Genomic DNA, 23,346 nt, shown 5'->3' with positions numbered 1-23,346 from the left:
TTCTTGCATTTTATTTTCCCCTTTAAGGAGGTTATAGGTAGCCAGAAGTTGTGGGGAACAAGGTGGTTATTGTTTTTGTGAAACTCTATGGGGTTTGACTCTGACCTTTATCTTATAATAGAAGGTAGGATGTTCTATATTAAAAGGAAGAAGCTTGTGGTGAGGGAGTAGAAAAACCATAACTGAAGTACGGTCTAATGGAGACCTCTTATGGGCTAGGGAGAGTCGCTGAGCAGCAGTGCGTAAGCTCCAAGCAGGATAACAGGGTAACATGCAGCTGAATTCCAAAGATCAGTATAGTAGAGGCATATCATAAGCTTGAGAAATCTGATTTCTTGCCAGCCTTGATCAGTATCCCCTGTTCTCTTTCCATTTACATCTGTAACTTCTCTTGCTCCTTATTTCCCCAGTGAAGGGGAAACATGTTACCTACCATCCTCAGATGCCTTCTGAAAAAACAGGCAGATTTCCTCAAGTCCACACACAGCCACATCCTCCCAAACATGCCTATTTTCATAAGATCTATGTTTTACCAAGGTGGGAGGAACAAAGGAAGAGAATACAGGACTTTACGATCAAGTTCACCCCTTGGTGTTCTCTAGGGTTATACGATATACATTTATTATAAAAGTGGGGTTCTTTTCAGGGTTCCATAATTGACCTTGGGAAATTTCTGAAGAACCTGGGTGGTTTGTCTTCCTTTCTCTCTCTTTCTTTCTTTCTTTCTTTCTTTCTTTCTTTCTTTCTTTCTTTCTTTCTTTCTTTCTTTCTTTCTTTCTTTCTTTTCTTTCTTTCTTTTCTTGTAATAAAGTATTGCTGGAATTGTGAGGACTAAACTATTTTGAAGGTTTTCTGTAGTAATAATAATACATCATCATTCCTTTTAACCATTATAATTTATTGTTCTAGGTTCTGAACTTGAATGCTGACACAATGCGATTGCGTCAGCTAATTTTTTGGTTTTCACGAAGACTCTTTCTTGGCAGTTAGATTTGTCACTCTCTAGGGAGCCATATAGAAAGCATAGTTACCCGAGGACAGCAAAGTATTCATCAAAGTGATGATGCTGGCAACTTGTCAGAAGGGAAAACCAAATAACCAAATGAAGATATCTGTTTTTCCCTTTCTGCAAGCTCAGCTGTGCTCTATCCCACAGAATCGACTGTAAGGCTTCAGAAGGTGCTGCCCCTGATCCAAGCTGGGGAATTTCTTGGTTTTTTCCAGTAAATATGGTTTACCAAGAACTGTCCTTACTCTGTACTGTAATCTAGAGCATCTATAATACCATACTTGCTCAAGAAGATGTTTGCTTACTGGCTTGCCCATCTGCCAACTTTAGAGCTCCAAAATGAAGACCGTGCGAGTATCTTACTCATCTGCTCATCCCCAGGGCTGGTAAAATATAAAGGAAGACAACTTGCCTATGGTGCCCAGGAATTTAATTTGCATGCTTACCTCAGGAAATCTGCAGAATAGGGGTGGTATCTGCATTAGGATCTCCTGGGCTAACTGGAGATAGACATTCTGGAATTAATATTGCTGAATAAAGAGTTTAGACAGAGAATGATGACTTGCAGGAGAAAAAGGAGAGATGTCCTGGAGGATAGGTGGAGAATGGCCCTGATGTAGGGTGCTGTGGTGGCCAGGAGGCTGCTTCAGACTCAGGAATATCACTCCAGTATTGGGTTACCCTAATGCATTCTGGTCTAGTCTTTCAGGATATGTTTCTGATTCTTGCCCAAGGACACTATGAATTAAAATTCCAAGCCTCCTTTGCAGTTGACTCAGAGCTGGGGCAGGGATCTACAATGGTGGGAGTAGGGAAGGAGGCATCATAATGGTGAAGCTTGCAGCAGGGCTCTAGCTCTGGTGACAGCAGGGGGCCACAGCCGAAGAGGCGCAGTTTTGTGGAGCAGAGCAACAACTACAAAGACAGAGCCCCAGGGAAGAGGATCTGTTCAGTGGAGCAGGAGACGCTGGGATTCCAGGGAATGGGTGAGACCTGGGGACTTGGAGTCCATGTCAACAAAGCTCAAAGGCTGAGGAGATCAAAGACACTGCAGTTGCCACCCAGCCAGGGCCGCAGGGCCTGGGTTACAGCTAGATGACTGTAATAACTCTTGGGTCAGACAGTTGACCTGACAATAGATGCAGAAGCAATCAGCTCTCTTAACAAGTCCCTGGCTCTACTGTTGTAGTGAGAGCTAGTAATTCGATAGTTCCCAAGGGAAAATCATGCTTTTGGGCAGGATGCCCATCTTCTCTTGAGGGAGGTGTGTTTGAACAAGTGTGTTCTCTGTATAAAAGGCCTCTTCAGATTAGATCAGATGTGCAGTTGGGGTTTGCGTAGGGGCAACCCACAGGTGAGAACCACCTCACTTGAGTTTGTGTTTGAGTAGGCTGAGTGAAGAGGGAAGGATGTGAGGTGCCCAGTGAGCTTCAGAACATCCGTTTCAGCCCCGGGTGACTGGCTGGCTGGCTGCCCACCTGCTGCACTCTCTCTCACAAAGCCCTACACTCAACCTTTGAAAGTGTTCTCACATGTAGATCCTGTTTATGTCAGAAGTTTGATCAAACGCCCACAGTTGCATAAGTGCTTTAATTACGTACTGGCAGGGTCTCCTCTCGTTCCCGTCTGTGCCCTCATACTGCCTGGAGGAGAAATGTTTCTCCATTCTCTACACCCTGAACTTCTAAAACTGAACCACCTCACACAAAACTATGCATCTCACTGTGGGTTCTACTCTGGCCAGGTGACCTACCTGCCTCCCTGGTTTGCCTTGCTGCAGGGACAGGGATATTGATTAAAATAAAATTAATAAAAAATGAAGTGCTTGCTTTTCTGTGTTGGATGTCTTCTGTTTGGAAGCTCTCTGTCCTCTCCTCTGCCCGTTATCTCCTCACTATATTCCTCTTCAGTTAACGGGAATGAATTGCTCAACAAACTTTTTATTCAAATATGAAATGAAACAAAAAGGTTTTTTTTAATTATTTGCTTGAATTGTGACATGTTTTCTTTTGAAGCTCTTCCACTTAAATTCCCCCAAGAATTCCAGGGTTTATTTGGTGCAAAGTGAGATCAGTCCTTGTCTGATGCTGGATAAAGAGAGATGGGGTTTGGCTAGTCCACTGTCTACTACCACTTGGGGTTGCCACTGAAGGCAAGTCCAGCACCTGTCCTCAGTGGTATTTGTCCATTGCAGCAACAGTGCCCTTGGTGGTCTAGACCTCTCCGTTTCTGCTTTTTGCCTACCTTTGGTCCCTATGGATAGGACCTTGGCAGAAAGCTCTTTTGGTTAACCGGAATAGCCACATGCCGAGGCGTAAACTCACCAACACTGAAATCTGGCTAGGTTCCAATAACTATTATCTACCTTTGACATTTCCAGTTTTTCCTTAGTGACTATCACCATCCAAGTGGCAACACAGTCTTTTAAAGGCTCCTAAAAAAATCAACATGTCTTTTATACTCTTCTATAAAAACTGAGCCTATTGGGGCAGATAAAAATGTAGCTATTTGGGTGGCGCCTGTGGCTCAAAGGAGTAGGGTGCCAGCTCCATATGCTGGAGGTGGCAGGTTTAAGCCCAGCCCCAACCAAAAACCACACACACACACAAAAAGTACCTATTCATGAAACCATTTGATTTTCCTCCTGATCACATAGGGAGAGTCCATTTTCCAGCCCTCCTGACATGGAGGGGGGACCTGCAATGAAATCTGCATAGAGAATGTGGGCAGATTCTCTACATTCCCAGGCCTTGTCATAAAACCTTTTCTGTGAGATCTTCCATGTGAGATCTTCTTTGCTTTAATTATGTGGCTGGAAATAAAAGATTCTAAAAATGGCAGCATCACGTGTTGGGAATAGCCTGAGCCCTAAATCACTGCTTACAGCAGAGTAGCCAGTCTGCACTGGAGCTCGTGTGCATGAAAAATACATTCGTCTTTTGTGAGTTTCTGAGATTTGTGATTAATTTGTTATTGTAGCAGAGATTATCCTTCCTTAATTAATATACTTATTACTCAAAGCAATTTGCTCTCCATGAATAATGTCACTCAACTTCTCTTTACAGAGGAATTTTTTGCATGTATCCAATGTGGAAAGAAAGGTTCGTTTCAGTGGACTAGCATAATAACTCCTAGTCTTTAAAGATATTGGCATTTCTAATGCCACACCTATATCCATCAGCATGGCTGAGTTATGCTGTGATACCTAATGGCCTCCCTCCACCCCCCGCTCCAAGTGACTTCTACCAATGCAGGTTTATTTCTTGCTCGAGTTATATGTCCAATATTGGGCTGCTGAGGACCTGCTCCATGGTATCTTCATTGTGAGACACAGAATGATGGTGTAGCCTCTAACTGGGGCATTGCTGGGCTCAGAAGAGGGAAATAGAACCCTGTGACCACATGCTGTCTTATAGCATGTGGTCTGGAAAACATCACTTCTGCTTGTAACTGGAAAACATCACTTCTGCTTGCCTGTAATGGACCAAAGTGAGTCACATGGCTATAGCTGATGTCATGAAGGATGATGTCTAATCCTCCTATAGAGAAGAACACAGAAGGGAAAGGGGAATATGTGGGGGATAGCAATGCTATCTGTCACAACCCTCAAAGAACACTTTCTTAATTTCTTGACAGTCATCCTGTTGTCGTTAAAAGGTACAGAACAGGTTTCTGGTGAGACCTTGCTTAATTTAAATTCTTCGGAAATATATGCCTTTCTAGCATTGAGTCTGGAGATAAGCAAACATTAATGGAAAGACAAGAGTGTTAACCAACCCCAAACTCAGTGCTCCTCAACTAACATTGTGGAAAAAGCTACTAACCCCTCTCTACTCCCTTCTCTAGTTGGCTTCTCTTGTGGTTATCATCATGAGATAACTTTCTTGGCCTATATAAATTTTCTGTTGTTGCTGTAACGATTACCATGAACTGAGCAGCTTAAAGCAGCCCCCATTTATTGTCTCCCAGTTCTGTAGCTCAGAGGTCTGGGCACAGCCTCCACAACTGCTTTGAGTTTCTCCAGGTTGAAATCAAGGTTGCAGCAGGCACTGGTAAGCCCCAGGGAAGAGACTGCCTCCAGGATCGCTTAGCACAGCAGTTCTCAACCTGTGGGTGGCAACCCTCAGGAACTGTATCAAATGGTTGCAGCATTAGGAAGGTTGAGAACCACTGAGTTAACACTTTGGCCAGATGCCATTCTAGGCAGTGGTAGGACTGGGGCTGCATTTCCTTGTTGGCTGTTAGTCCGGGATTGTCCTAGTTTCTGGAGGCCACCTCCATTCCCTGATGCCTGTCCTCCTCTTCCACCTTCAAAGCCAGCAACAATAGATGGAATCCTTCTCATCCTCCATCTCTCTGACCTGCTCTTGACCCTTCCCAATCCCCTGCCTGCCTCTTCTGCCCCATCTCTCTAATGGAATCTTGTTTCAGCTTCTACTTTTAAGGTCTCACGTGATTACATTGGGCTCACTCAGATAATCTGACATAATCTGACCTCTAAGGTCAGCTGATTAATGACCTTAATTCTAGCTACAAAACCTCTTTGCAGCAGCACCTAATGTTTAATTGAATAGCCAGGGTGGAAACCTTGGGGAGACTTAGAATTCTGCCTACCATATGGGTTTTAGTTGTATTCATGTACCACAAAATTACTTGGCTAATTGCCTGAAACCCTTTTATCTTGCAGTAAAGGCCAGTGGGTTCTGGGCCATGAAAAGAAAAGTCTGTAGGCCAGGGCAGTCTTGGACAAAGTTATTTTCCTTTCCAGATGTTGAAGGTGGGAATGGAACCTTATACCCATTTCCCCCCGGGTCTCACCCAGTGCTCAGCCTCAAGGGGAGGGCATGGATGTTTTTTGCTGTTCTAATCATTTCTGTGGATTAAAAAAACAGGCCCAGCCTACTTAATTAAGCCACTGCCTTTTAAATAGCCAATTTTTATTTAGTTCATAGAAATGGCCACCTTAAGATGGCTCAAATCTTTTCTCATCTATCTCCCTCAGCATCAACGTTGCTGAAGACTGGGTGAAGATGCTTGCGTGTTACTTATTAGCGGAAAACCTGAAAGTGTAATGATTTCTGAAATCAATAACAGAAAATTTAGGTGGATTCTAATGGGAAGACTCTTTTCTTCCCCACCCATATTTCTCTGAGCCCATATGAAAAGGAAGCCTCACCTACCCTTTCGTCCTTTCTGGGAAGTTCCTGGGAGGGAGTTTCTGCATTTCTTTCTGCCTCTTGTGCTATTCTTTAAGGGAAAAGGAGCAGTTAATCTGACGGGTCAGGTTATCCTCCAGGCTGAGCCCAGTATCCCAGAGGGTACCGTTTACCTTAAAAGCAGGAACAGACTCACCTCTCTCCCACACTGCGTGGCAGGGATAGGTAAGGATGGTGCGCTTTCTCTCTTCTTCCTTTTGCACGAGAGCTGCATCGGGTCAGGCTGGAGCCTGCTTTCTGTAGGCAGGCCTGAGGGCGCCTCACTCTCCTTAGCTTTCCTGACTTCTCTGTCCTCCTGCTGATGTGCTTGTGGTGCAGCTGGCTGGGTAAGACTTTGCGTCATCTTCTTGGTAGACCTGATACTCCCAAGCTCTGAACTTAGGAAAGCCCCATTTTGGCCTTAGGTCCAAGCTGTAGTATTTCAGCAGGGAGCTCTGTACTCTGACAGTTAGCGAGCTTCCATTAGTACTATAAATACTTACTTTCCATTTGGCTCCTTATGGAGTTGCTCAATGGTTACTTCCCCGAGAAGCATTGAGGACGGTGATGAGGCCCATTGTGGTCTCCAACATTATGGATATTCTTAAGATGTCAGGGTAACTAATAGGGCCTTTAAAAAGCCTGATTCAGGAACCAGGGAAGAAAAGATGGCTGGATTTGACTACGACATCTGCTAGACCATTGGCATTCTTAATATTTAAACCATCTGCCAAATGATACAAAAATGTTGAAAACCACAAATAAAAACTGGGCAAAGGACATGTACTGGTCATTCATTAAAAAAATAGGTAAAGAAAAGGGCTCTTTCTTTTCACTGTCTCCAGGATATTCCTAAATGACCTCATCTAATCTTATGGCTTTAGGTACCATCTTTAGACCACCAAAGCCAATGCTTTTATCTCCAGTCTCACCCCTCCTTAGAGATTCGAATTAGTATGTCCATTAGTGCATTGACAATCTTCTCTGTTTGCAATGGCAAACAGTTATTTCAAACTTAGCATGTCTAAATCAAATTTATGGGTTTCCCACCATCCCCCAAACCTGCTTCTCCTCTCATTTTGGGAAATGGCACCACCATTCATCCAGATGTTTAAAACACAAACGAGGATATATCCATGAGTCACTCCTTCCTTTTCCATGTCCCTGTGTGTAATCTGTCAGCAAGTTCTATTGGTCCTGCTTTCTGTATTTCTTTACTCTTTTCCTTTTCTGCAATTAGCATAGTCCCTAATCCAGACTATTGAATAGATCTCTCTGCTTCTACCCTTACTCTCTCCAACTCATTCTAGTCATAGTAAGAATTAGTAAACACAAATCTAGTATTATTATTAACTGGTTAAAACCTCCCAGTGGCTTTCTGCTTCTCATAGAACAGTGGTTTCAAACCAGGGGTGCCTTTAACTCTAGGTCATCTGGAGAAAATTTTGTTTGTCACAGTGGGATTGGGGAAGGGACAAGGTCTCCTGTGGGCATGCAGAAGGCAGAGGGCAGAGGGCAGGCATGCTACCTAATGTCCTTACCTGCACAAGGTAGTCCCCACCCGAAACAATTTTCCATTCCAAAATGTTAATAGAGCTGAGGTTGAAAAATTCTGGTATAAAGTCCAGGCTCCCTGTGTTGGGCTATAAGTAGCCTTTTGGGATCTAGCCCTGTCCACTTCTCAACCTCATCTTCTGTGGCCTTTTTTTTCTATACTTCTCCCTTTTTTAAAAGGCCTTCTTTTTTCCCTAGAAGGCTGGTCCTTGGGTTTGGACATTTGTCTTTGCTCTCACATCTCCTTGTTTTATTTCGTAATTATTTATACTACCAATAATTAGGGGTGGGGGTGGGGTTTTCTGCAGCTTGTATCAGTTTTCTAGTTGTGCCATAACAAAGTACCACAGAACAGATTGCTTAAACCACAGAAGTTTATCTTCTACTTCTTCTGGAGCCTAGAGGCCAGAGACTAATGTGTCCTTAGGGTTAGTTTTTCCTGAGGTCTCTCTCCTTGAATTGTAGGTGGTCATTATGAAAATTTGGAGATACACAAAAGTCAAAGAAACACAAAATCTACATGAATGGAAACAGACGAAGCCCTCCCAGCTTTTATCAGTTTTCAACTCTTTGTCTCTATTCACTTCACTCCATAAGACACCCAGAAATTGATACAGCCTACACCCCCTCCCCAGAAATTGATACAGCCTACCCCCCTCCCCAGTCTTGCACAAACCACCATAGGATAACATACTTAAAGAATTACAGCCAATGTAGATTCCTAGAAAGTGTACCACACTTTCTTATGGAGTGAAGTGAATAGAGTCAGGAGTTGAAACACTGATAAACTGACCAAGCTGAAACTTGCACAGGTGAATCAGAAAAGATGCTGTCGACTGTGTTTCTTGAAAGTGAAATAATAGACCATAGCATAGTCTGTCTCAAAACTTTTGTAGTGATCTATGTAGATGGCTATCAGTTTTATTGTGTGTTCAGATTGTCTTTCCTCTTTATCTGCGTCCATATTTCCTCTTAAGGATGTCACTCATACTGGATTAGGGCCCCCCCAGTTACTTCATTTTAAGTAACTTTATTACTTCTGTAATGAAAGCTTTCTCCAAATATACTAACATTCTTTTTTTTATTATTAAATCATAGCTGTGTACATTAATGCGATCATGGGGCACCATACACTGGTTTTATAGACCATTTGACACATTTTCATCACACTGGTTAACATAGCCTTCCTGGCATTTTCTTAGTTATTGTGTTAAGACATTATATTCTACATTTACTAAGTTTCACGTGTACCTTTTTAAGATGCACCACAGGTGTAATCCCACCAATCACCCTCCCTACGCCCATCCTCCCCCCTTACTCACCTCTCTCTCCCCATTCCCCCTATTCTTAGGTTATAACTGGATTATAGCTTTCATGTGAAAGCCATAAATTAGTTTCATAGTAGGGCTGAGTACATTGGATACTTTATCTTCCATTCTTGAGATACTTTACTAAGAAGAATATGTTCCAGGTCCATCCATGTAAACATGAAAGAGGTAAAGTCTCCATCTTTCTTTAAGGCTGCATAATAGTCCATGGTGTACATATGCCACAATTTATTAATCCATTCGTGGATCGATGGGCACTTGGGCTTTTTCCATGACTTAGCAATTATGAATTGGGCTGCAATAAACATTCTGGTACAAATATCTTTATTATGATGTGATTTTTGGTCTTCTGGGTACATACTTAGTAGAGGAATTAAAGGATTGAATGGCAGATCTATTTTTAGATCTCTAAGTGTTCTCCAAACATCTTTCCGAAAGGAATGTATTAATTTGCATTTCCACCAGCAGTGTAAAAGTGTTCTCTTTTCTCCACATCCATGCCAATATCTCTGGTCTTGGGATTTTGTGATATGGGCTAATCTTACTGGAGTTAGATGATATTTCAAAGTAGTTTTAATTTGCATTGCTCTGATGATTAAAGATGATGAGCATTTTTTCATATGTCTGTAGGCCGTGTGCCTGTCTTCTTCAGAGAAGTTTCTCTTCAAGTCCCTTACCCAGCCTGTGATGGGATCACTTGTTCTTTTCTTGCTTATACCTTTGAGTTCTCTGTGGATTCTGGTTATTAAACCTTTGTCGGAGACATAACCTACAATATCTTCTCCCATTCTGAGGGCTGTTTTCTTGCTTTACTTACTATTTTCTTGGCTGTGCAGAAGCTTTTTAGTTTGATCAGGTCCCAGTAGTGTATTTTTGAAGCTGCTTCAATTGTCCGGGGGGTCCTCCTCATAAAATACTTGCCCAGACTGATTTCTTCAGGGTTTTCCCTACACTCTCTTCTAGTATTTTTATAGTTTCATGTCTTAAGTTTAAATCTTTAATCCAGTGAGAGTCTATCTTACTTAATGGTAAAAGGCGTGGGTCCAGTTTCAGTCTTCTACAGGTTGCCAGCCAGTTCACCCAGCACCATTTGTTAAATAGGGAATCTTTTCCCCACTGAATGTTTTTAATTGGCTTGTCAAAGATCAAATAACGGTAAATAGCTATATTCATCTCTTGGTTCTCTACTCTGTTCCAGACATCTACTTCTCTGTTTTTGTGCCAGTACCATGCTGTTTTGATCACTATCGATTTATAGTATAGTCTGAGGTCTGATAGCATGATTCCTCCTGCTTTGTTTTTATTTCTGAGTAATGTCTTGGCTATTCAAGGTTTTTTCTGATTCCATATAAAAAGAAGTATTATTTTTTCAAGATCTTTAAAGTATGACAGTAGAGCTTTAATAGGGATTGCATGAAAATTGTATATTGCTTTGGGTAGTATGGACATTTTAACAATGTTGATTCTTCCCAGCCATGAGCATGGTATGTTTTTCTTTTTCTTTTTTTTTTTTTATGGCATGTTTTTCCATTTGTTAACATTTTCAGCTATTTCTTTTCTTAGAGTTTCATAGTTCTCCTTATGGAGATCCTTCACGTCCTTTGTTAGATAAACTCCCAAATATTTCATCTTCTCTGGCACTACTGTGAATGGAATAGAGTCCTTAACTGTTTTTTCAGCTTGACTATTGTTGGTATATATAAAGGCTACCAATTTATGAATGTTGATTTTGTAACTTAAGACACTGCTTTATTTCTTGATCACTTCTAAAGAGTTTTGTAGTAGAATCCCTGGTGTTTTCCAGGTATACAATCATATCATCTGCGAAGAGCAAAAGTTTGGTCTCCTCTGACCCTATATGGATACCCTGGATCGCCTTTTCTTCCCTAATTGTGGTGGCTAAAACTTCCATTACAATGTTAAAGAGCAGTGGAGACAATGGGCAGCCTTGTCTGCTTTGTGATCTGAGTGGAAATGATTTCAATGTAACTCCATTCAATACAATATTGGCTATGGGTTTGCTGTATATGGCCTCTATCAGTTTAAGAAATGTCCCTTCTATGTCAATTTTCTTAAGTGTTCTGATCATGAAGGGATGCTGAATATTATCCAAAGCTTTTTCTGCATCAATTGAGAGAATCATATGGTCTTTGTTTTTTACTTTGTTTATGTGCTGTATTATATTTATAGATTTACATATATTGAACCATCCTTGAGACCCTGGGATAAAACTGACTTGGTCATGATCTATAATTTGTTTGATGTGTTGCTGGATTCTGTTTGTTAGGATCTTGTTGAATATTTTTGCATCAATATTCATTAGTGATATTGGTCTATAATTTTCTTTTCTTGTTGGGGCTTTTCCTGGTTTGGGGATCAGGGTGATGTTTGCTTCATAGAATGTATTGGGTAGTCTTCCTTCTTTTTCTACCTTTTGGAACAGGTTGATAATATAAGTACTAGTTCCTCTTTAAAGGTTTGGTAGAACTCTGACGTGAAGCCATCTGGTCCCGGGCTTTTCTTTTTAGGGAGATTTTGTATGGTTGATGCTATTTCAGAACTTGATATTGGCCTGTTCAACATTTCTACTTGATTCTGGCTAAGTCTTGGAAGGTAACGTGCTTCCAAGTATTGGTCAATTTCCTTGAGATTTTCGTATTTCTGAGAATAAAGTTTCTTGTAATATTCATTAAGGATTTTTTTGAATTTCTGAGGAGTCTGTTGTTATTTCGTCTTTGTCGTTTGTGATTGATAAGATTAGAGATTTTACTCTTTTTTTCCTGGTTAGGTTAGCCAAAGGTTTATCTATTTTATTGACCTTTTCAAAAAACCAACTTTTTGATTTATTGATCTGTTGTATAATTCTTTTGTTTTCAATTTCATTTAATTCTGCTCTAATTTTGTTTTTTTCTTTTCTTCTGCTGGGTTTGGGGTTGGAATGTTCTTCCTTTTCTTGTTGCTTAAGATGTGCCATTAAGTTGTTAACTTCCTCTCTTTCCGTTCTCTTGAGGAAGGCTTGCAGTGCTATAAATTTCCCTCTTAGGACTGCCTTTGCAGTAGCCCAGAGGTTCTGATAATTTGGGTCTTCATTGTCGTTTTGTTCCAAAAATTTGGCAATTTCCTTCTTAATCTCATGTATGACCCAGCTACCGTTCAGCATAAGGTTATTTAACTTCCATGTTTTTGTATGAGTATGCAGATTCCTGTTGTTACTGAGTTCAACTTTTATTCCACAGTGGTCTGAGAAGATGCAAGGAATAATTTCTATTCCTTTAAATTTACTGAGGTTAGATATGTGACCTAAGATGTGATCGATTTTGGAGTATGTTCCATGGGCTGATGAGAAGTATTTGTATTTAGTTTTGTTGCGATGAAATGTTCTGTAGATGTCTGCTAAATCCAAATGTTGGATGGTTAGGTTTAAATCTAAAACTTCTTTGCCCAGCTTCTTATTGGAGAATCTATCCAATACTGCCAAAGGTGTGTTGAAATCTCCATCTATTATGGAGCTGGAGGAAATCAAATTGCTCATGTCTGTTAAGAGTTGCTCTTATAAATTGAGGTGAATTCTGGTTGGGTGCATAAATATGAATAACTGAAATCTCATCATATAGAGTATTACCCTTAACAAATATGAAGTGACCATTCTTATCCTTCCTTACTTTTGTTGTTTTAAAGCCTATTGTGTCTGCAAATAGAATTGGAAAACCAGCTTTTTTCTGATAACCATTTGCCTAAAATATGGACGACCATCTTTTCACCCTGAGTCTATGTTTATCTTTTAAGGTAAGATGTGACTCTTGTATGCAGCAAATATCTGGCCTGAGTTTTTGTATCCAGTAAGCTAACTTGTGCCTCTTTAGAAGACAGTTTAAGCTGTTCACATTAATGGAGAACATTGATAAGTCTGGTAAAATTTTGGGTATCAAGTTTTTTGAAAGTCCAGTAGACATTTTTAATCCTTTCACCACTGTGGAAGTTGGAGTTTGATCAAAAGTTTTGGAGTGAGTTTATTTTTGTGGTAGAGGATTGGGCTGGTCATTATGGAGGATAGGTCTGAGAATATCTTGAAGAGTTGGTTTGGTTATAGAAAATTTCTTCAACATATGAATGTCATTAAAGTATTTAATTTCTCCATAATAAATGAAACTCAGTTTAGCTGGATACAAGATCCTGGGTTGAAAGTTATTTTGCTTTAGGAGATTAAAAGTCGATGATCACCCTCTTCTGGCTTGAAAAGTTTCAGCAGAGAGATCTGCAGTCATTCTAATATTCTTCCCTTTGAAGGTAATGGTTTTCTTTCTCCTGGTAGCTTTGAGAATTTTCTCCTTCATATTAACTTTTGTGAAGTTAATTATTATATGCCTGGGGGATGTCTTATTGGGATTGAGTCATGCTGGGGTTCTCAAACTGTCTGCTATTTGAATTTCAGAATCTCTAGGCATGTCTGGAAAATTCTCTTTTGTAATTTCATGGAGAAGGGCCTCTGTGCCTAGCAAGGCCACTTCATCGGATTCAGGGATTCCAATGAGGTAGATATTAGCCTTATTCGAATTATCCCAGTGCTCTCTGAGAGAATGATCGGTTTTTGCTCTCCATTTCTCTTCCTCTTTGAGAGTTTGGGAGAGTTCAAAGGCTTTGTCTTCAATGTCAGAAATCCTTTCTTTTGCTTGCTCCACTCTGTTACTGAGAGATTCTACTGTATTTTTCAGATCTTTGAGGGCTGCAAATTCTTGTTTCAGTGCATCAAAATCTTTGGTGGTTTTGTCTTTAATTCATTAAATTCTTGAGACAACTTTTGAATGTCTCCTCAAATTTCTAATTCCAACTTTTGAATTGCTCCTCGAATTCCTAATTCCAAATTTTCCTCCATTCTATTAATCTTGTTTGCAATCCAAATTCTGAATTCGATTTCTGACATCTTGGCCCGCTGTTTATGCATGGGATCTTCAGTTACATCTGCCATATCTTTCCTTGGGGGGGGGGTTGATCTATTCTGGTTATTCATGTTACCAGAGTTTTCCCACTTATTCTGCCCCATGATTGTTTTACACTATTTGATTTTTCCCCTGGAGCTTTGTTGAGGACCCATACAGTGCTATGGCCTGAGAAACTGGGGACCTGTTTGGTGTGGTGGGGCTAAGTGGTTCTGCCTTGTTTTCAGCTGGTCTCTGTTCGATGCTAGTGAAACAGTTACTCTGGGTTGAAGTCTCAGCTGTGGAGAAATACCAGCAATTAAGTCACCCTGCCCCCCACAGGCAACAATTGGAAAAGGAAAATCAAACCTTCCTGCAACCACACACCCAGGGCACCACCTGAATAGTCCTCAGGTGATTGGCTCAGTTCAAAAGGTCTAAATCAATTGTCTCAGTCAGCACCTTTCTCAGTTGGGAGAGTTTAAAAGGTCTCTGGCAGCTGGATCATAGGGGTCTGGTGACAACTCAGATATGACTTGCTCCAGTGCTCCGTGAAGTCAGGAGGACCCACGCAGCAAATAGATTAGTCCAGGAAGGTTGATGCCTCCTTCCCCACCTTGCACCTCTGTCATACCCAGTTACTATAGCCCTGCAGGGCTGTGACCCAGTTGCCTCTAGTGAACAGATATTCCAGGGGTTTGCACTGCCTGAATCACAAGGAAATCTATTTCTGCTCAGCCAGATATAGCGCTCTGCCTCTATCCAGCAGGGGGAGGTGAGGCCTGCTAACCTCGGGTGCTTGATGGAGGCAGGGGGGTGTTCACTCATTTCCAGCCCTGCACCTGATTGATGTTACTGACAGAACAGAACAGAACAACTTTGCAGGAATTTGTTTCTGTCCCTTCTAAATACCCCTGCAGAAGAGAAGCTGTTTTGAGTTCCCTCAGCCTGTGCCTCAGGCCCTGTCTTTGCTCCTGCAGGTTTGTATTCAGTTACCTTTCAATTCTAGCCTCCTGCCTTCTTTTGTCTATAGGCTGACGATCCTCTGAGGGAGGGGTGTGTCTTAGGCTCAGTAAAGCAGTCCTCTGGGTCAGCCCCACCCTGGGAATTTCCTGGCTCTGCGTGTCCGTTTTCTAGTCCCTGTGCTCCATCCAGGCCAAACTCTTTACTCACAGGGCCTGTGTTTCTGTCCCAGATCTGTTCCATGGTGTTTGCCACCTGGGAAGATGCCCAGCCTCCTCTGGTTGCCCAGGGAGACAGGGGATGTGGCTTCAGAATATCCGGGAGTGAGCCCTGTTGTTGCCAAAAAACGGCTGCTGCTCTGCGCCTTGGGGCACTGCCGCTCTGGTGTGGTTCCCTCTCAGCTGACCGTCCTCTCCTCACTCCCGTGCCCAGAGTCTGCCCTGACCAGTTGCAGTTCAGGCCCTGTCCATAGCCCTTGAGAAATCACCCAAGAATCTGACTCTTGGGGGACAGGCCTCTAGACCTCAGAGTGAGAGTGGAGGGGAGTGCTGGGAGCTCAGAGTTACAGGTAGGGAATATACACAGTTTTATATAGTTTTATGCCTGGCAGGAGAACACCGTGGCACCCTAGTAGAGGAGGTAGGTCCAGTTTTTAGAGGGTCTCTCCTGTGGGGTGTAGTGTGAGGACCTTTGAACTCTGCTCATTTGTTTGTGGGGCACTCTGAGCCATTCTCATGGGGGAGGGGACACCCTTCCGCTTGGTGATGGATTTTGTACCTTTTGTTTGTATCCTTGGGGTCGCAGCTCACCTCAGCAGGGTTGATGTGCGTTCTTCAACCTTCTCTCTTGGTGCAGCTCTAATCCACCAGGTTACTTGCTAAATTTCTGTCCTTTAACTCTCCTTTTGGATGGGAGCCTCTGTGGAATGCTGGCTTCAGTCACCCATCTTGTCTTCGCCTCTAGTAACATTCTGAGGTGTTTGGAGGTAAGACTTCAACCTATGAATCTAGTTGTGAGTGTTTGTGTATGTGTGTGGAACTCAGCCCATAACATACGTGTATTGTTTATGTTCTCCCTGACATAATGTAAGTCCCACAGCAGAAGAGAACTTATCTTGTTTGATGCTGTAGCCAAAGCACACACATTGATATGTGGTGTGTAGTTAGTATTCAATAAATATTCCTCCATGAATGAATAAATTTGGACAGTGATAATAGTTGTAGGATTTGGTGACTTATAACATCTGAAGGCAAGGCAGGGGGAAGTCTTAAATGATTCCTCATTTTCTAGTTTCAATGACTGCGTTCATAGTGGCTAGTATGGTGAACTGTTGTGGGAGGACAGCTGGCCCCAGGTGCTTCCTGGAAGAATGGCTCCAGAGTAGGGGTGCTAGGTTCTTCATAACCTGGATAGCTTGCATTTTTGAGGGAATATCAGTTGTTGGGAATGTGGCAAGTCAGATTTCTGTGGGTTACCATTGCATTATTTCTGGGGTCAAAGCTGTTGGTGTACAGCCTTATACTAGGGCTGTGGGGTGGAGGTCTTTGTTGTGAGGGGTCTGGACTCCAGATGCTCTATGTGGTACACTTTCTAGGAACCTACATTGGCTGTAGTCTTCAAGCATGTTATCCTATGAGGTTTTGTGCAAGCTCAGACTGGGGTGGGGGTGTAGCTGTATCAATTTCTGGGTGTCTTATAGAGTGAAGTGAATAGAGACAAGAAGTTGAAAACTGAGAATGGTAAGTATTTGGGGCATCATGTATGAAGGATTGAGTAAAGAGTGACCTAGTACCAGGATGAGGTCAGAGCCAAGTGAGAGGCCAGAAGTCACTTTCCATGTCATTAAACCAAGGAGGTAAAATAAGAGGATGAGCAGATTGTATGCATCCCACATATAAGATTGATTGGTCAGATATGCAGTGGGTGAAAAGTGAGGCCTAGTTGTTGGGGTGAAGGTAAAGGGTTATATTGTATATGGCATATTATAACATGCCTTCCTCTTTGCAGATGGTATACAACTAAAAAAAGCTTGGCTACACTGGACAATTAACTCTTGGCAGCTTCTAACCAGTAAGGTAATCTTAGTTTCTTAAAGTCCATGGCACTCTATCTTCTCATCTATAAAAATTAAGCCATTGGGTCAGTTGATCTCTGAAGTTTCTGATAGCTCTGTGATTCTATATCACTTAATCTTTTCTTGTTCAGACCCAACTAACTTCCCCCAACCCCCTAGGGTACCATTCAGGGCCCAAATTATATTGAGGAGATCTATTGCTTTCCAACAAGTCCAGCTCTGTTGTTTATTTTCTCCTTAACATCTTGGGTTGAAGTAACTTCAGACACATGGGGAAGGATAACTCACATTCTTCTGGAAGTCAGTGATGACTTAACTTCTCCAGAATGGCACACAACCACCTTGTTTATGTTTTGTTCCTTTGTTACCAGGGAATGAATATGAGGCTTATTAGAATGTTGTGTGACTGTTGGGTTTGGTGCCACATCAGGCTTGCAGGGAGAAGAGTGTGAAGGCTGCTCTGGGGAGTGGAGGAGGCTGAGAAGAAGGCAAAGAGTTATGGAGAAACAAGATGTCACTGGTGCAGAAAAACAGGGAAGAGAGACAACATGATGGTGGTGCTGAGAAGAGCTGAAGATAATAGAGTCCAACTGATGATGACAAAGGGGCATCTGGCCCCAGAGGCAATAGATCATATAGTACCCACTCCTTCAAAACGGTGAGCTTCATGAACATTCTCCTTTGTCTGATGTTGCATACCCAGCAAATATGTTCCACAGTGTTTTTTGGTGGGGGTTGATTTAATTAAAGTGTGGGAATAGTCTTTGAGAGGAGGGCATTGCTCACATGATGGCTATGTACTTTTATCTGAGGAGCTAAGATGGGGGATTTAGATGAGGTATTGAAAGGTGCATTCTTTGTTTCCATTTTGAGATATAAGAGTTGACTTGGACTGTGCAAACCATTTTTTTCCTCATTTATTTATTACCACACATTTAAGGTGTGCCAATATGCTACTTCTTTTCATTGGCTGGTTGAAATACAGAAACAATATCCTATAGTAGCAGTTCTCAACCTATGGGTGTGACCCACAGGAACTGTATTAAAGGGCCTCAGCATTAGGAAGGTTGAGAATCACTGTCATATAGGAAGGTGGAACAAAACCATAAGCAAACTTAAACATTACTCGGTGTCACTCAATGGCCATCTTACAGTAAGTATTTCTCTAATACACACACACACATTCTCTGTCTCTCTCTTTCAGTACTTATGAATGTCTACTCCTTTTATCTCATTCCCTCCTTCTAAAAAGCTGAATTTGAGTGGAAGGATAGTTAGACGGAGGCAAGGTTGACTCTAATTTACCTTTCTTGAGGACATCTATATATAAAAGAAGAAAATTCAAATGCCAGTTTTATACATGTAGCAACAAATAGCTTTTAGTCTCAGCAATCTCTGCTGACTGTGATTTCTTTCTTTCTTTCTTTCTTTTTTTTTTTTGCAGTTTTTGGCTGGGGCTGGTTTTGAACCCACCACCTCTGGTATATGGGGCTGGCGCCCTACTCCTTTGAGCCACAGGCACCGCCTTCCTCTGTGATTTCTTAAGGGAACTTATTTTGGAAGTGAAATGACTGAGAAGTGACTGTTACCTTCCGGGGTTCAGACACTGGAAAAGAGGTGAGGTGGCCTTGGGAAGATAAAATAATCCAATGACGAGAATATAGATTTAAAGCATGGCTTAAGTTAGATCTTTCAGAGTCTGGTATATCTCTTTAATTTTATTATTTTATATCCATTCAGCACCACATCTAATAAGTTTTGAACATTCAGGGATGTTCTCTAACATTTAAAATAGCCAGAAGAAAAGTTTTTTATTTTTTTTCATGTGGAAATGATCAAAGAAATGAAAAAACTTAGGGACATTTTCAAAAGAAATGATTCTTAGTAAAAGTTGGCTAGTTGACAGCTGCCAAAATAGGATTCAGAGTGTGTGTGTGCCCATCAAAGAGTGGGAAGAATTAATTAATTCCAGATAAATGCAATAGAGTTCTACAAACATTGTTTGGTCTAAATTTCATGTTGTAGAAATACCTTTTCAACAAAAAATTGGCACCAGTTACCTCAAGATTGGTCTACTGGGTTAAGGATTAAAAGATCTGAAATGTAGATAAATTTTAAGTAAATATCTGAAACTGTTATGAGAAAAGATTTTAAAACAATTGCTTATTGTCTTTAATTCAACTTAATAATCATTACTGTTCTCAAACATAAAAAAAAAAATCAAGTCTGTTATTTGGCTCCCTCTTCTACACCTTTTTTCCCATCATTTTTTTTTTTTTTTTTTAGAGATAGAGTCTCACTTTGTCACCCTTGGTAGAGTGCTGTGGTGTCACAGCTCAGAGCAACCTCCAGCTCTTGGGCTTAGGTCATTCTCTTGCCTCAGCCTCCTGAGTAGCTGGGACTACAGGCACCTGCCACAATACCTGGCTTTTTTTTGTTGCAATTTGGCCAGGGCCAGGTTTGAACTCCCCACCTTTGGTATATAGGGCCGACACCCTACTTACTGAGCCACAGGTGCCACCCTCATACTTCTAGTTAAAAATTTTCAGTGACAATTTGAATAATAGTTCATCTGTTTATATCTTTCTGGACACAAAAAGACAGTATGCATAGTGTTCCCATGAGTGGGAGCCGGTCCTTGGGCAGTGGGAATGAATTAAATTTGGATTTCAAGTTCGTAGAGGAGTCTCTGAAGAGTCCAGCTCCTAGTTGAAAACCCAAGTGTGATTTTTAGTCCTGACCACAGGTGAGACAACAGCTTTTCCTTGCAGGCCTCATGGCTAAAGCCGCCTCCCAACACCAGCCTTGGTGGCTCTGCAGTGCACAGCCAGTGCACAGCCACCTCAGAGGAGAGTTGGAGTCTAGGACTCAGGCCCACCTGCTCTCCTGCTTGGCCTTACCTGGACTGTCACATGTTTACATTGCCAGTTGAGGCACCTTGGTTCCTAGGTCTCTGAGACCTGGAGGTCTTGCTGAGGCTCCTCAGTTGAGACTTTTTTATAGGTAAGTGAGAGGGGAGAGGAAAACTTGAAGACATTATTCTTCAGTCTGATTTAGGACCAGGGACTTTGCCACTCCTAGCCCTTCCCATTTTCCTGCCCCAACTCCCTTTCACCAGCCTCTCTCACCTGTGAGAAGAGGCTCACATGTGTGCTGGCCCCACTGACTACGTGTTCTTCCATGGGGAAAGTGGAACAGAGGCGTGGGAACTTCCTCCAGGTTTAGCCTCTTGCTGATACCATCCTTGGTGAAGATTAAGAGCTTAATTTGGTCATTTTTGACTGGCTGTTTTAATAGGCTACCCCTGGGCTCGCTCTCAGCTCAGCTGCGCTCCTGGAAACCAGGCTTTGCCTGTTGCTGGTGTGTGATCTTAGGTGAGTCGTCTGTCTTTTCTGAGCTTCATTTTTTTTTTTTTTTTATTGTTGGGGATTCATTGAGGGTACAATAAGCCAGGTTACACTGATTGCAATTGTTAGGTAAAGTCCCTCTTGCAATCATGTCTTGCCCCCATAAAGTGTGACACACACCAAGGCCCCACCCACCTCCCTCCTTCCCTCTTTCTGTTCCCCCCCATAACCATAATTGTCATTAATTGTCCTCATATCAAAATTGAGTACATAGGATTCATGCTTCTCTGAGCTTCATTTTATCATCTATAAAATTAGGACAATGATCCTCACTCTGTGAAGTTCTTATGAGGATTATATGAGGTTCTTGTGAAAAGTACCTTATCCAGAGGATGAATACTCAATTTTTAATTAATCAGATACAGAAACTAAAGCAGAAACATGCGGTTACTTGTGCAGGGTATTCTAGGCAGGACTTACATGTTTTCCCCAAATGCCTTGGATTACATCATATGGTAATTTTTTTTTTTTTTAAATCAGCGACAGGGTCTCATTCTGCTGCTCAGGCTAGAGCACAGTGGCATCCTCATAGCTCATTGCAACCTCAGACTCCTGGACTCAAGTGATCCTCCTGCCTCAGTCTCCTGGTAGCTAGGACTATAATCCTGCACCACAACACCCAAATAATTGTATTTTTGTCAAGGTGAGGGTCTTGCTATATTGCTCAGGCTGATTGTGAACTCCTGGGCTCAAGTCATCCTCCCACTTCTGGCAGCAAAGTTCTTTTACGGGTAAATACTACCTGTGGGTGTAATCACCTGTTAGCATCTGATTACTTTCTTTGTTACCATTTTCTGGTTAATTCTGAGAGGGAAAAGTTTTCTGTCTTCCTGGCAGCATTTTTCTTTTATTTTGATGCTTTTTCTCAGATTTCTCTCCCCCATGAGCTGACATTTATGTTGTATGGTGGATACATTAATGTGACAAAGAGATACAGTGAGATTAAAGCTCCACAAGGGGATAAACAAATGTCAGTCTTCAAACAGAAACCAGCGTAGGTTCCAGAGAAGAAAGCTTCAAGATTCTCAGCTTCATTCTCAGTCATGTTATTATAAGAAATAGGTTCTCTAATAGGAGGAGCTTCATATAAAGATTGACAGGTTATACAGGATAAGACTTAACCCCTAATGAACCTAACAAGGTAATGTTTCCCAAGATTGTAACTTAACTGCAAAAGGCACTAGGAATGACTAAATCTATTGTCCTATATCATCCCTTAGGATCCCAGCTGCCAGGGAGAAGGCCAAGGTAAACAACCCAGATGATGTTTGTATTTGTCAGGCACAAGCTGTAGCATGAGCTACTATAATAGGTATCTATTAATAGAAATGGCCAAACTGGAACAGGTCAAGATGCTTTCCTTAAAGCCACACATCTGAAAGATGTTTCTTGCCAAGTTCGTTCTTAGGTTTATTCTATTTTTTTTCAAACGATATTGCACTAGAGTTGGCTCTAAGCAGGACTTGATAATTCTCTGATCTTGACCTTGGCTGGTCTTACCATCTGAAGACCAAGTCTGAGAATGGGCAGATCTTAGAGAATGGATCACAAAACAATATTGGCTATTTCCATCACATACAAGACACTTGGGCTTTGAGAGAAGAAGTGGATTAGTTTTAGTCTTGTTTTATTTATATCAATTAGCTCACACGAGAGCTTCTTTTCTGACAAATGTGAACATCATCTGGATTCCTGACATTGGCTTTGGTCCTCGTCTCTGAAGCCAACCCTGAGAGAAAGCAGGTGCTTCTTAGAAGACACACACACGCGCGCGTGCACACACACACACACATGCACAGTCTCATGAGCAGTTAGGACTCTGTGTGTGTGTGTGTGTGTGTGTTAAGGGAAAGAAGTGATTCCTGACACACGTTCACGATAGGTTCACAGAAGGTCTTCAGGAGCACTCAGGCCCACTTGCTCACACTGATAACCATTGGATAATACATCATTTATTGGCTTTTGTCTTTGTGTCATTTTCCTCATTTTCTTACTTGTGTTTCTGACATAACCTCCCAAATAAGCTACCTGGACCCAAGTGTCTGCTTTTGGGTAACTTACACTAAGACAAAACTATTAAAAAAAAAATCCATGAGGGATGAAAATCTAACACAAATGTATTGATATCGTATGTCAAATCCACAGTTTGGTAAGAGGACAAATCATAAATAAACCCCAAAACCAAATAAACAAGTCCTAGATGGTTGTCAAATCACACATACACACACTATACACATGAGGATAGACACACACACATGCACACACCCACATTTGGACTGGTCTAAACATGTAGAAAATTACTTGAGCAAAAGTAAAGAACTTACTGAAACACAAAGTCAGAAGATAGAATATTTTCTTCATATTTCAATAATAAGATTTAAATGGTAAATTAGAAGGATTGCACATTGAAGTCTGGGGACATTTATTACAACTAGTATTTAATACAACCAGAATGAGCTAATACAATTAGCATCTGGGATGTACAATGACATAATGTGTATGCTTTGTAACTGAAATAATGTATATTGCAGTTACTTTGTAACTCATACTTTGTAACTAAAACTCACACTCAGCCTGTCAGCAGGTTGCTGAGAGGAATGGCTGTCACTGAAGTGGACAGCCGTGGAGGAATAGACCTGCCTTAGAAGCCCTCTAGGTTTTTCACTAGTTTTCCTGGACTTACTGACAATTGGCAAGCCAATTAATTTTTCTGGGTGTGTATTTCTCTGCCCTGGCCCATAAGATCAATGTGAACTCAAATTTTAAAAATTTGAAAAATACAAAATTGTGTGCAAATGTAGAGTTTATTATTTAAAAAAACGTGGAATGTGATGGTTAATATTTATTACTCTCGACTTCTTCTGGGATTCAAGAATTCAGAGTATACCCCCAGGGAGAAG

At 41.5% G+C, this 23,346-nt stretch overlaps 1 long non-coding RNA gene across 1 annotated transcript; it reads left to right on the top strand.

The window, feature by feature from the left end:
- The first annotated feature begins 16,976 nt into the window (after positions 1-16,976).
- LOC128597611 (uncharacterized) lies at positions 16,977-18,616 on the top strand. Its single transcript, XR_008383299.1, has 3 exons — positions 16,977-17,040; positions 17,470-17,697; positions 18,484-18,616. It is a non-coding gene; the product is annotated as an uncharacterized LOC128597611 (long non-coding RNA).
- The last annotated feature ends 4,730 nt before the right edge of the window (positions 18,617-23,346 follow it).

This window comes from Nycticebus coucang, chromosome 10, assembly GCF_027406575.1.
Source record: "Nycticebus coucang isolate mNycCou1 chromosome 10, mNycCou1.pri, whole genome shotgun sequence".
Lineage (NCBI taxonomy): Eukaryota > Metazoa > Chordata > Mammalia > Primates > Lorisidae > Nycticebus > Nycticebus coucang.
Note: the sequence above shows the minus strand (reverse complement) of the source record. Positions and strands in the feature narration are given on the sequence as shown.